The sequence below is a fragment of the Tachypleus tridentatus genome, chromosome 13 (assembly GCF_004210375.1).
Source record: "Tachypleus tridentatus isolate NWPU-2018 chromosome 13, ASM421037v1, whole genome shotgun sequence".
NCBI lineage: Eukaryota > Metazoa > Arthropoda > Merostomata > Xiphosura > Limulidae > Tachypleus > Tachypleus tridentatus.
In genome coordinates, this window is record NC_134837.1 from 258451133 (window position 1) to 258464383 (window position 13251).

Here is a 13251-nt window from a genome sequence, read left to right on the forward strand (position 1 = left end):
TAATTTCGGTTTCAAGAAAGTTAAGGTATAGATAAATAAATAGTTGAATGGGAAAACTGGGATATTTAAGTTTCAATCAAATCTTTCTAGGAAGCACTAATTTCTCGTTATCGAAAGTAGAATATATCTTATATATGCAAATTAACTACCTTCATTCCACATGTTTAAGATTTCGTATATATAGGAGGATGGATTACAAAAAAGATAGAAATTGAACTGTCCATGTTTATTTATTATTATTCTGAAAATTTAATTTTGTTAATTAGTAACTAGGCCCTGCATGGCAAGGTGGTTAGGGCACTCGACTCGTAATCTAAGGGTCATGGGTTCGAATCCCATTCGCACGGTCATTCATTGGTAAAAGATTAGGTCAAGAGTCGGCGGTTGTTGATGATGACTAGCTGCCTTCTCTCTAGTCTTACACTGCTAAATTAGGGATAGCTAGCGCAGATAGCCCTCAAGTAGCGTTCCGCGAAATTCAGAACAAATTAATTGTTGTAGTAGGTGCCTGTTTCCATCTATGATATCATCAATACACTGACATTAGTATATTTGACTGAACTAACTCCCCCCCCCCGTGTTTTTCCTTGTACTGTTTGTTCGCCATATTTTGTCACTGGGTCAAGGTTAAAGGTCAAACCGGGACACCTTTTAAGTGTCGCGACGTACCAGTTGAGTTTAGGCCTAATAGTTTAATGTTCAACGTAAATGGTGGTAATGTCTGTGAACATTAAATCTTTCGCTGCTCATGTGATTGGTAATGTCGCTGTATCAGAACGTTGTTTACATTCTTCACAAAAGTAAATTAAGTTTAATGTTGATAACCCTGCCATTGTTCGTTTCCAGTTACTACAATAATAGGCATAAAGCAGATTTTGATTTTTAAATAAAACTATTTAATATTTAGGCAAATATGGGGTCACCTAGTAAAATTAAAATTGGAACATCTGTTACTTTCGATGTCCAAACTGAGACATATTGTTATCGAACTGTGGATAACCTGTAAGACCTATACTAATAGTAAAAGCATGAAGTTATGCATTCAATATAACGACATTTTGTGTTTTTGATGTACACTTGTACAGCACATAACGTTTTTCATAGCAGTTTATTTCAAAACCTGATACCTCATGTTATTTAATTGTTATACTAAACTCAACATGACAGTTAAGTTTCTTTCACTTTTCAAATTCCCATTTCAACCATCAAAAGAAAAAAAAATAACTTTGAAGCCTAACTTTTGTGGCTAGTATTTCTTATAATAGTAATAAAAATCATTGAAATGGATTGCCTTGAAATTTTGTATGGCAAGTAAGAGCCCAGTAGAGCACATCCACTGAAAATGTTAGTTTGAATTACCACGGTTCATGAATTCTTATTCCAACATAGGGAAGTCAGTAACCTATAGATACCATCTAAATGACCATTGAAGGGCACTGTTGTTGCCTTCCTTGCACAGTGTGCAGCGTTGCAACAGTGCTTACTTTGGGTGGAACATTATTATCCACTCAAGACAACAAAAGAACAAAAACATGTTAAGTGAAATCTGCACATACATAGAATTAATGAACAATTAGAAGTAAATAATGTTATGATGCATCTTACCTTGGCTGGGCTTTCTCTGGCTAATTCATGATTGATGGGAACTGCCTGGCTACTAGGGACCTGAGGGCTAGCACAATAAGTGATATGGCAAGGTTTCATACATCAAGTGCACTGTCAAGCAAAACTTCCTCATTTATGGTTCTGCTGAATAAATAGCAGATCCAGCTTTGGGAGTGGGTCTTAAATGTGAGAGTATTCCAGAAATATCTGTTCATTATGAGAACCTTCTTCTATGGCTATTCAGTCATGGGTGGGTGTCCTTGGCACACAATATAAAAAACAAATACTCCTGACTTGTTAAAAACAAGATAGCCAAATTGATCAAGACGTTAATCTTTGATAAGAAAAGTCTTGACTGAAAAAGAATATTGGATGAATTCCACTTGTTCAAAAGGTCAGCTAACTGTGTATATTGAAAGTTCATAATTTACCAGTTAGTCATTACTTGGATATGAAAACTACCTTTAAGAGATTAAGTAGATGGTCCCTATCTACTATCTAGCATAACCACAGCCAAGGGAATGGGCTTGGAGAAATCTGCAATATTTCTGGAGAGAGATCTAGTTTTAATAGTGTGTATAATATAAACTCCCAGCACTGTCTTTGAAAATGTCTTGTGAGCATCGTACTGTTTTGTTATGGCAGAAAGTAATAGTTATTACATAATAAAATCAACACAAATAAGAACACTTTGATTTCATGGTTAGCTTTCTGGGCTGTGAATTGGAAGGTCCTAAGATCACGCTCACAATATGCTGTTAAATACATCCTGACATGGGTGTTTACAGAAGTATTCAGTTCAAAGAAATCGTGTACGTTTCACTCAAATACGTGGAATGAAGTTAGTTAATTTGCATATGTATAAGAAATATTCTACTTTCAACAATGAGAAATTAGTGCTTCCTAGAAAGATCTGATTGAAACATAAATATCCCAGTTTCCCCATTCAACTGTTTATTTATCTACACCTTAACTTTCTTGAAACTGAAATTATTAAATGAAACCAAAAACATAAAAGATTTCCATTTTTAATTTTGTGTTTATGTTTGTTTGTTTATTTAGTATTTGAGTGTTTTCTATGGTTATGTTGTGTTTATTTGACTTGCAGTGTTCAAAAACATGTGAAGGTGACTTTTTGTGTTCTTTGAATCTGGTTTCCATTTTTCTACTTGTTTCTCCAATATAGTGTTCGTGGCACTTATCACATTGCATCTTATAAGTAATTTTAATTAAAGAAGCCTTACTTATACAACAACTCAAGCCCAAAATAAACCAATACAAAGGAACACCTTTATACCTACATTAATAAATATAATTAAACATCTAAGCATGCCCTCTAAATTCCTACACTCAATTACACAACCATCTTGAAACATGTGGTCAGCTACCGGTCAGTAACTGTTTCTTTCTTTGTGAACCTGACGATGACCGAAGAAGGTTCGCTCCTCTACATTGTGCTTTCTCTATCCATACCATCCGTTTTTAAATATATAATTTGTTCTACAAGTGGATTTTCTCATCATCACAGATTATTTCCATTACTTTATCCTTCCATGAAAATTCACTACCTGTCAAATATTTAGTTGTTGAAATTAAAACATTCTCTCCCAAGTAGTAATAAGAATAATAGGTTTACTGTATCTTCAATCAATACATCATATGCTAGTCGTCACAAATAACCTCATATTACAAGGTCTTAACATCAAGATGAAATCATTTATTTCCATTTCTATATGACTTAGTTGCATTTATTTTAATATAATTGATCCATTCATGTTGTACAAAACTCATGGCTTTCTGTAGTTTTGCTGTTTTTCTTGTTACTTACCTAATGTTGACTTTCAGCTCTGTTATTGTGAATCTGTAGTTCCTGTTAATTAAATTATCTTAATGTTTTAATATTGAGATTATTTGTGGAAGGTCCTGAATATGTTTTTAATGTGAGTTATTATAATGTAAATGTATTTAGTGTAATGTTTTTGTTGTTTTGTCTTTTAAAGTATTACATTAATAAAATGATATCAAGTAAAATTCATTCCAATGTTGTAGTGATAACCCTTTTGTCTATTACTGCATCCTTCACATAAGGCAAAAATATTTAAACTGGAGTTATTCTTTCAAAAGGTTTTTTAGCTTGTAATAAGTAGCCCTCAGTGGCACAGAAATATGTCTGAGGACTTGCAGTGCTAGAAACCATGTTTTGATACCTGTGGTAGTCAGAGTATAGATAGTCTATTGTGTAGTTTTGTGCTTAACTTCAAACTAATAGCTGTAATGAGTATTTGAAAGTTTGATAAAGTTTCCGTTTAAAGGTGCTTTATTTGTGCTTATGTCTGGTTTTGTAAAATGCACACTCAAAGAAACCTGGTGACAGTGCACAGGTGTACACTTCAGTGATGAAAGAAATACCATCGTTCAAGAGGTTTGTGTGAACACATTTAAATTCTGATATCCAGAATATTAAATCTTGTTTGACTGACAGTGTTTTTCTTGTATGTGCGTCTCTTGTAATTTGTGACACGTACTAAAATCACAGAAAATAAGTTGTTTATATCAAACTGAGAAGATCTGCTCTTTACGTTTATAACTGCATTGTTGTTAACACTGCAACTAATGTACTTGTAGTATACAATCACTTATTATGTAAACTCATAATATGCTCTTCAATGCTAAAAATATAAGTTTTAAATTAGCAGGTTGTTCTGATAGGGGACAAAGCAAAATACCTCATTTGAGGAGTTAATGAATTTCCTTTTTTGGGGGACTACATGAACGTTTTCTTTGCCCCTTAGCAATGATAGCAGTGTGCCTCAGTGGTAAGTCTAAAGGCTTCTGACACTAAAAACTAGATTTTGATATAGATGGTGGAGAAAACAAAGGTAGCCTATTGTGTGGTTGTACATTTATAAACAAAACAAACACTTTCTTGGTTTTCTAATTTTGTGAATGTCATACACATCTTAAGAATCTGTTAAACTGTGGTCTTAGGACCCTGATTTCTGAAATTTGTATCAAATTTCCCAAACTATTTTGTTTGTTGTCTTGTTAATGGATAATATTGTTGGTGATAGATACAACACAAGATGCATACAGTTTGTGTAATCTAGAACTTGTACATTGAAAGTTACTTCCCTTTGTTGGTGTAACGTGTAGCAACATTTGTTCTTGTAGCGTGTGACATGAACGTCCACAACCGCTGTCAAGAGAGTATTCCAAACCTGTGCGGGTGTGATCACACCGAGAGACGTGGGAGGATAGAGTTGAAGGTAGCTTTCAGTAACAACAAGTTAACAGTAGAAGGTTTGTAGTGAATGTAATCTTTAACCAGTAATTTATAAACCTATCTTTGTCATTCAATAAAGTACAGATTTGTTTTACCGTAATGACAACAACCTTTTCCTTTCAGGAATGTTATGTTTATGAAAAAATTGTTTGTATTGTTAAAATAAATGATCTGAGAAGTTGTTTCTTGTTATGTATGTTTGTATGTTCTTACAGGCGAACTACAAGAAATCTTTAGAATGTTTTTGTGAGAGTTGTAGCTTTTTTTTAAAAAAACTAGGGTTTAAGTGAATGCTTGTCTCTTCCCCAGAAGTAATGAATGATGTTTTATTCAAATTAATACATTTGTGATAAGTATTATGGTAATTTTTGTGGCTCTAACTTGTAGAAAACATGAACAAAATAGTAAATTATTTGTTGAAGGATTAAGTAATGTAGAAATAATATATACTGAGCCCTACACCATTCTTGTAGCTAATGTGATGTCACAAGACTCGTATTTTCAACTATGTTTCATGATTGTTAGTCTGTGTTTGAGAAATGTTAAATGACCCTAATATGGTGAAACAATGGAAGTTTTAAAATAATTTATTACTGGTGATTTACCCTGCTTTCTTGAAGTATTAGTTTTGAGAAGACAATGTAAGTTAATAATAATAATAAAAAAGGAAATATTAGAGTTTAATGTTTCAGTTTACTTTCCATGATCTTCAGCCATCTTGCATAAATTTTTATTTCTTTAGAAAGTGATTGTAAAGGAATTGTGCAAAGATATTTAAAGTCATATTTCTGTTTTTAAGTGTATTATATTCTTTAAAAGAGTTCAGTGTAATGACACTAGGAGGGAAATAGTAAATAATGAAATACAAAAACTGAATTGTTTTGTAAAGTTAGTTAATTATAATGTTGTGTTTAGTAAATGTATGCTTCTCAATGCTAAAAATATAAGTTTTAAATTAGCAGGCTGTTCTGATAGGGGACAAAGCAAAATACCTTGTAATTAATTTCATAACTAAAGTTATATGCTTGAAAATTAAAAATTTAAAATTGATTTTAAAGGTTCATTGTTAAGCAGCTGTCTTGAAACCCTGCACCTCGATTCATTTTTAAAGGTTATTTAATTCATCCTGATTAACTCTTAACTGTCCAGTCAGATATTATTCTCCTTAACTAACTGACCACTCTTTGATTAGTTCTGTCTGTTTATTAGAATTTTTCATACTAAGTTTATAGTAGTAGTTCCTCAGAAGATGTGTACAAAACAGCAAAACAAAGAATGATAATTATTGTAATGAACTTTTCTCATAATTTTTTTCTAAGTTCGTCAAGCTAAAAATCTCATTCCGATGGATCCGAATGGATTGTCAGATCCATATGTGAAGCTAAAACTTATTCCTGACATGGGCGATAGTATGAAGAAAAAGACCAAAACAATTAGAGCTAATTTAAACCCTGAATGGATGGAAACTTTAACTTTGTAAGTAAATGCTGTTGTAGCACTAATGCTTGTAATAGTGTTGTACATGAAAATTTATCTAAATATGGTGTGTTTTTTGTACATTGACAAAGATAGTAAAATCAGTGCTTTTAAGTTGATAATTTTGTTTGATTAACATTAGGTAAATGATTTTGATAATTAGTCTTGTTACGATCATATTTAGTTTGTGTACGCCCCGTGCTAGTACAGCGGTAAATCTATGGATTTACAATGCTAAAATCAGGGGTTTCATTTCCCTTGGTGGGCTCAGCAAATAGCCTGATGTGGCTTTGCTATAAGAAAACACACACTAGTTCATATTCTAGTTAAACTTGTAATTTTGTAAGAAGTGTATAGATATTCATTGAGTTTGAAGTTGTTTTATATTAGAGCTCACATGGGTGCCCATGTAAATTTTCTGGGAGCAAAGTTTTATATGAAATTGTGAAGTGAATAAAATATTTATTCATACTCTTTAGTTAGCAAAGTTATGGATACTCACTCAGCTCGGTGTATAAATTTATAAAGTGTGTGAGGGTGCATGGATTTCATTTGTAAAGTGGGGTTAACCTCAGACATGATTAATATCTTATTGATAGGATGTAGTTACTTGTGTGAGACGTACTTTATGTTTAGAATATGCTGAATCAACAAGTATGACATATTTAGTTTGGTTAAATCCAGTCTGTTTCAATATTTATGGATTTGGGTACAATAAACTGTTTAACGTTTCAAAAAATTTTGCTTTAATAAATAGATATTTGTGTTTATGTATCTTGGGTTTATTCTACTTGAAGAAGTGGGCATGTGAAGCCAAGCAAGGTTAAATAACTTACAGTATTTTGTAGCAGCTATAGTCAGTTTGTTTTGAAATGTAAAAATTCTGTATGTGATTTTTTCTTCTTGGAAACTTAAAGAATGACAAAGTTTCAGTTGTCAGATTTTACTGTCACACCTATTAACCATCAAGGGAAACCTATTTTTCTTATTTTTCCATCTTGAACATAGCAGTGCTTTGACAGTGTAGTTTTGTAAAAGGTTTTGGTTATTTTGGTATAAAGCTATGTAATAGCCTGTCTATTCATAGTCTGAACCTCATTGCAAATCTGTAAACGTAACACTAACCTGCTGAAAACAAAAGTGGAAACTCTCGTGCCATTTTCCTGTACTTCATATATATTTTGAACACTCATATTGATAAACATTATGAGGTCTTTCTTCAGAAGCCATAGTTTGTTATTTCAAGATATTTTTATTCAACATCTTACAACCTTACTTAGCTTCCAGTAGCATTGTTTCATGTGCAGAATGGTAAAGTTTTGAGGTGTAAAATATTTTGGTTTCTGAAGGATTGATTATTCAGTTCAAGAAATTAATCTGTGAAGCCAGTTTTAAAAACAATGGTTTGGAAAATAATGTGAATTGTTACTTGTTGTTATGCTTTTTTTTACAAAAGAACTTGTTGCATTATTATAATACAAAGGTGTAGCACAAGATAAGATAATATTAAGGTGTTACACAGAAATGAAAGTATTACTTTTGTGATTACTCATGATTTAATAAATTTACCTAAAAATGCATGATTTTCCAAACTTTTATTGTGTTTGAAATGTGATTGCATTATTATAGTGATCTCAAACCTGAAGATAAAGACCGTCGACTCTTGATAGAGATGTGGGATTGGGATAGAACTTCTAGAAATGACTTCATGGGTTCTCTGTCGTTCGGCATCTCTGAGGTTATCAAGAACCCCGTCGAAGGATGGTACAAATTGTTGACTGCCGAGGAGGGTGAATTCTACAATGTACCTGTACCAGCAGAAATTGGCAACATTGCAAGCCTGAGAACCCAAATAAAGGTACTTTATTATTATTGTTTGTAAACCTTTACTTTTAATCAGATCTAATGAGCTTATCTGTGAGAGAAAATATGTAGAATGCTGCTAATAAACAAACTTATGTGGGGGGAGTAGAATGAAACTGCCTATTGAAACCCGAACCACTGAGTACTTTTTTCAGAAGTGCTTTCTAAATCATCATTTTATCTATTTATTTATTTATTTTTTTTAATTTTCACCATATATCATTTCTATAATATAGCTATTATCACATTCGTCTAAGAATGGTTTTAGGCGTGTCTTTTATGAGTGTGCATTTTTTTAAGACAGCATCAACACACAGTATTAGTGTATCTAGAATAAATTGGTATTTAATTAAAAAATGTTGATTGCAGGAAATTAGTTATAACTGACGGTAAATGTGCATGAACTAGTTTTATATTATTTCACTATAGTATCAGTCCTACTCCAGTTATGAAATTATGCAGGCATTAGTATAGCTTCACATACGACAACTAGGCCTATCTGTACAGGGACCATCTAATCACTTGACATTTATAATGACCAGTAAAATGCCATGGCAGTTGGTAATTATATGGCCTTTAATATCTTGAAATTCACAATGTTGTTTTGTCCAGTAATGATTAATCAAGTGATTGTCCTGTCTTGACATTTAATAGTGTTTCTCTGTGGGTATTACTGATGTAGCTTTTTTCCTGGTATTTAATAATGATGTCTTCATGGCCAGTAAGAACTGATTTTAAGTAATGAATTAAATTATTAGCAATGACAGTGGTGAGTAATGATGTCACTATAGTCTGTAACAATGTCTTGATGGTCAGTAGTGATGTCACCTTGGTCTGTAATAATCTTTTGATGGTCAGTAATGATTCCTTTGTGGTTAATAATGCCCTGTCTTCTTTTCATCAAAATTAAATAATAATCCTTTCTCTTAAAATTTGATTGTTTCTTAACCCTTAAATGGCAGCCATCATTAGTTGATGCTGCTACCTACAACAGTCTTGCTGTTTAAGGGTTAATATCTTAGTATGACTGAAATAACTTTTGTCTGTTTCATGGTTTGGATAAAAAATCTAACAAATAGTATGTAGAGAGTTCAAATAATTGGAAAACAAGTAGTTTAATATTAATATGACTCCATATTTTCAATTAGCTGTCTGTGTATTTTGATATGTCCTTGTTGATTTCATTGAAAATCAGTAAAATGATGCTTGTCAGTTTTCAATGGTAACAAACGTTAACACACACATACAGAATTAAACCATAAACGTAGTGGTTTTTGTCTTTCTTTAAAGACCAATAACTTCATTCAGTAGCACCACAGAATATACCTTTGAGTCATTTAAATAGTGACTCAATAAATTAATTTCGTTTGTATGTTTTTCTTACTGTCTTTTTTTCTAAATAAATTTACTTTTATGGGTTTGGAACATGAGATATGCAAAGTAATTATATGTAATTCATTTAACTTGTGTGGTTGTATAAAGTTAACTTATTTTACCTTGAATTGACCCTTTTTAAACTGATATACTTGTTAGTGAATAACGTCTTGTAATTTGGAACTCATAATTCAAATATAAATTTAATAATATTAATTAACATGTTGGTAATGGTCTGATGACGTTTTTTTATTTCAACAATGATTAAAACTTTATTTTATGTAATCATTAACTTGAATAATAGATGGCGTTAGTATCAACATAGTGACTACCCAAGGTATTCAAAAGGTTCATTCAGCTCTTTAGTCAAAATATTAGGACATCCCATAAGGAGGGTCCAAAAATTTAATACAGACAGTGGATCACAATTTTATCTTTGTAGAAAGCTTTAATGACTAAAATATGTAGTACGATGTGTATAAAAATGTTCAGACAAATAAAACAAAGCAACCTAACTCCACTGTTTCAGATCATTAATCAAATAAACCCTCATGAAGACTGATGTGCCTGAGGAGCACATTAGGTACATAATGCTTTATGAGTTGAAAAAAAAGACAATAGTGCAGCAGAAACTACATGAAACATTCAAGGTGTTTATGGTGTGGAGTCTCTCAATGAAAGAAAATGTTGAAGGTAGTTTCAGAAGTTCAGATCAGGTGACTACAGCTTAAGTGATGCGTCACGTTCAGGTCGTCTTGTTAAGTTTAATAATGACTTGCTGCTGGTTGCACTTGATGAAGATTGTGCTGTAACAGTTGAAGAACTAGCACAGAAGTTTAATTGAACCAATTCAACAGTTCACCATCATTTAGAATAGTGTGGAAAGGTGTAAAAACATGGAAAACGGGTTGCCCATGATTTGATAGAACCAACCTGAGAGCAAGAGAAGACATTTACACTTCTCTGCACTCTCGTGAAACGTAACTCACCTTTTGGACAGGTTAGTGACTGGAGATGAAAAATGGATATTTTATAAAAATGTTAAGCACCACTGACAATGGCTCAGTGCAGGTAAACTGGCTAAAGCACAGCCCAAAATGGACCTCCACCCTAGGGAAAGTCTTGTTGAGCGTTTGGTAGGATATTGTTGGTGTCTTCATTGACTTCTATTGTGAACAGTTAGAGTGCCTGAATGTTGCACTGAAAGAAATGAGGCCTGCTTTGATCAGTAGTATAGGTGTCGTGTTACAGCAGGATAATGCACAGCTCCATATATCAAGGATCACATCTGCAAAGATTGAAGAACTGGACTGGGAGAAACGTCCACATCCTCCTTATTCTCCAGACCTTGTCACATCTGATTATCATCTATTCTGAAGTTTGCAGAACTATCTTAACAGAAAAGAGCTTGAAACTCATGAAGATGTCAAAACTACCCTCTCTACATTCTTTTCCTTCAAACCCCAATACTTTTATAGAAGTGACATTCAGAAGCTTGTGAATCATTGGCAGGAAGTAATTAATAATAATGGAATATACATTATTGATTAAATAACATTAAAATCCTTTCTCTTTTCCAAACCTAAAATCTGACATTACTGGAAGGATGACCTGATAATTTTATTAATATACTGGAATGTTTTATGGCAACTTGGATAACTTCTTTCTTTCTTGTGCAATTCAATTCAGAAGTGTAACAAATTATGAAAACATTTTCCAAAAGTGAATTTAAGTCGTAAACCAAACAAAAAAACTTAGGTATATTTTATATATATTTTACTCAATTCAAGAAATGATAATACTCAATTTAATTTTAAAATCTTAAAAAAATGTTTAACATGAAAACAAGTTAACATTAGTAACATTATGTTGTAAGGCTTCATTTATGATTTAATTTCATTTTGAAGATCAGTTTAGATACAAGATAAGTTAAAAATGTAACTTGTTGAGAAATTTAAAAGTGCAAAAATCTTGTGCTTTTATATCATTGCTAAAGAGATTATTTTAAACCAAACTTGGCTGGTTTTAGAACTGATTCTTCATTTCTGTTCTTTTTTTTGGCTGCTTTTAGAACTGATTCTTCATTTCTGTTCTTTCTTTTGGCTGTTTTTAGAACTGATTCTTCATTTCTGTTCTTTCTTTTGGCTGTTTTTAGAACTGATTCTTCATTTCTGTTCTCTCTTTTGGCTGGTTTTAGAACTGATTCTTCATTTCTGTTCTCTCTTTTGGCTGGTTTTAGAACTGATTCTTCATTTCTGTTCTCTCTTTTGGCTGGTTTTAGAACTGATTCTTCATTTCTGTTCTTTCTTTTGGCTGGTTTTAGAACTGATTCTTCATTTCTGTTCTCTCTTTTGGCTGGTTTTAGAACTGATTCTTCATTTCTGTTCTTTCTTTCTTTGAATTTTCTGGTTGTTTTTATGATTTATTATTATTAATACTTTCCTTCCAGAATAGGATGTCTCTGGCCACCAAGAAACCGGATCGATTATCAGACCTAACAGATATTCCACATAATATGGGGAAACAGGACCTCATCAGGGCTTCGGATTTCAACTTTATTATGGTACTTGGAAAAGGAAGCTTTGGAAAGGTAAGTGATGAAGCTGAGAACATTAGTTCATATTGAGTAACTAGGCTATATGTATATTTTACAAAACCAATAGTCCTGGACCATAACTGGTCCATCTTTTCTTGTTCAATAAAATTTGTTTTTTATTTATTAATATTACTTTTTTAATGCAATATTATTTGGGCATTGTATAGTTTTGCATTCGTTACGTGCGTAAAACTTGTATGCTACATTTGATTATGTGTACTTCTGGATACAGATTAACCCAAATGTTAAATTAATAAGCTATAAATATAAAGTAAGCCATGACAGTAACTACATAATAACATGCCAATATATAATAATAAACTGTATCAGTTTAATGTTTTTAAAAAATGTAAATATTTCACCTATTTTATAGAATCAGTTAACTTGTATATATGTGTTAAAAGGTATAATAACGAAAATTCTATATTTTCTTTTTCTTTCTTTCTGAGTAGATTGATAAACAAAGTGTACACATAGCTTGTTTCCCTTAAAACATGATTAAATTACTCAGATTTGTAGGTGTTGTTGTTGTAATATTTACTGTAACTTGTAACTTAAACATACAGATACGTCTTCTCTGTAATATATAAACATACAGATATCGTCTTCTCTGTAATATATAAACATACAGATACGTCTTCTCTGTAATATATAAACATACAGATACGTCTTCTCTGTAATATATAAACATACAGATACGTCTTCTCTGTAATATATAAACATACAGATACGTCTTCTCTGTAATATATAAACATACAGATACGCCTTCTCTGTAATATATAAACATACAGATACGTCTTCTCTGTAATATATAAACATACAGATACGTCTTCTCTGTAATATATAAACATACAGATACGTCTTCTCTGTAATATATAAACATACAGATACGTCTTCTCTGTAATATATAAACATACAGATACGTCTTCTCTGTAATATATAAACATACAGATACGTCTTCTCTGTAATATATAACACAAATGGAAAAGAAGTTGTAACTGTTGTACCACATGTTCCATGTTGATAGGGAGCGGGTGTGCTCAGATTATCGACA

General features: G+C 32.0%; 1 pseudogene across 1 annotated transcript in view; it reads left to right on the forward strand.

Annotated features, from left to right (window-relative positions):
* LOC143237368 (protein kinase C, brain isozyme-like) overlaps positions 1-13251 on the forward strand; it is an 87506-nt pseudogene that overhangs the window by 49649 nt on the left and 24606 nt on the right. The window contains exons 5-8 of the transcript XR_013020039.1: positions 4777-4905; positions 6208-6364; positions 7994-8222; positions 12051-12191. The product of XR_013020039.1 is annotated as a protein kinase C, brain isozyme-like (transcript). The remainder of the gene's footprint in view (positions 1-4776; positions 4906-6207; positions 6365-7993; positions 8223-12050; positions 12192-13251) is intronic.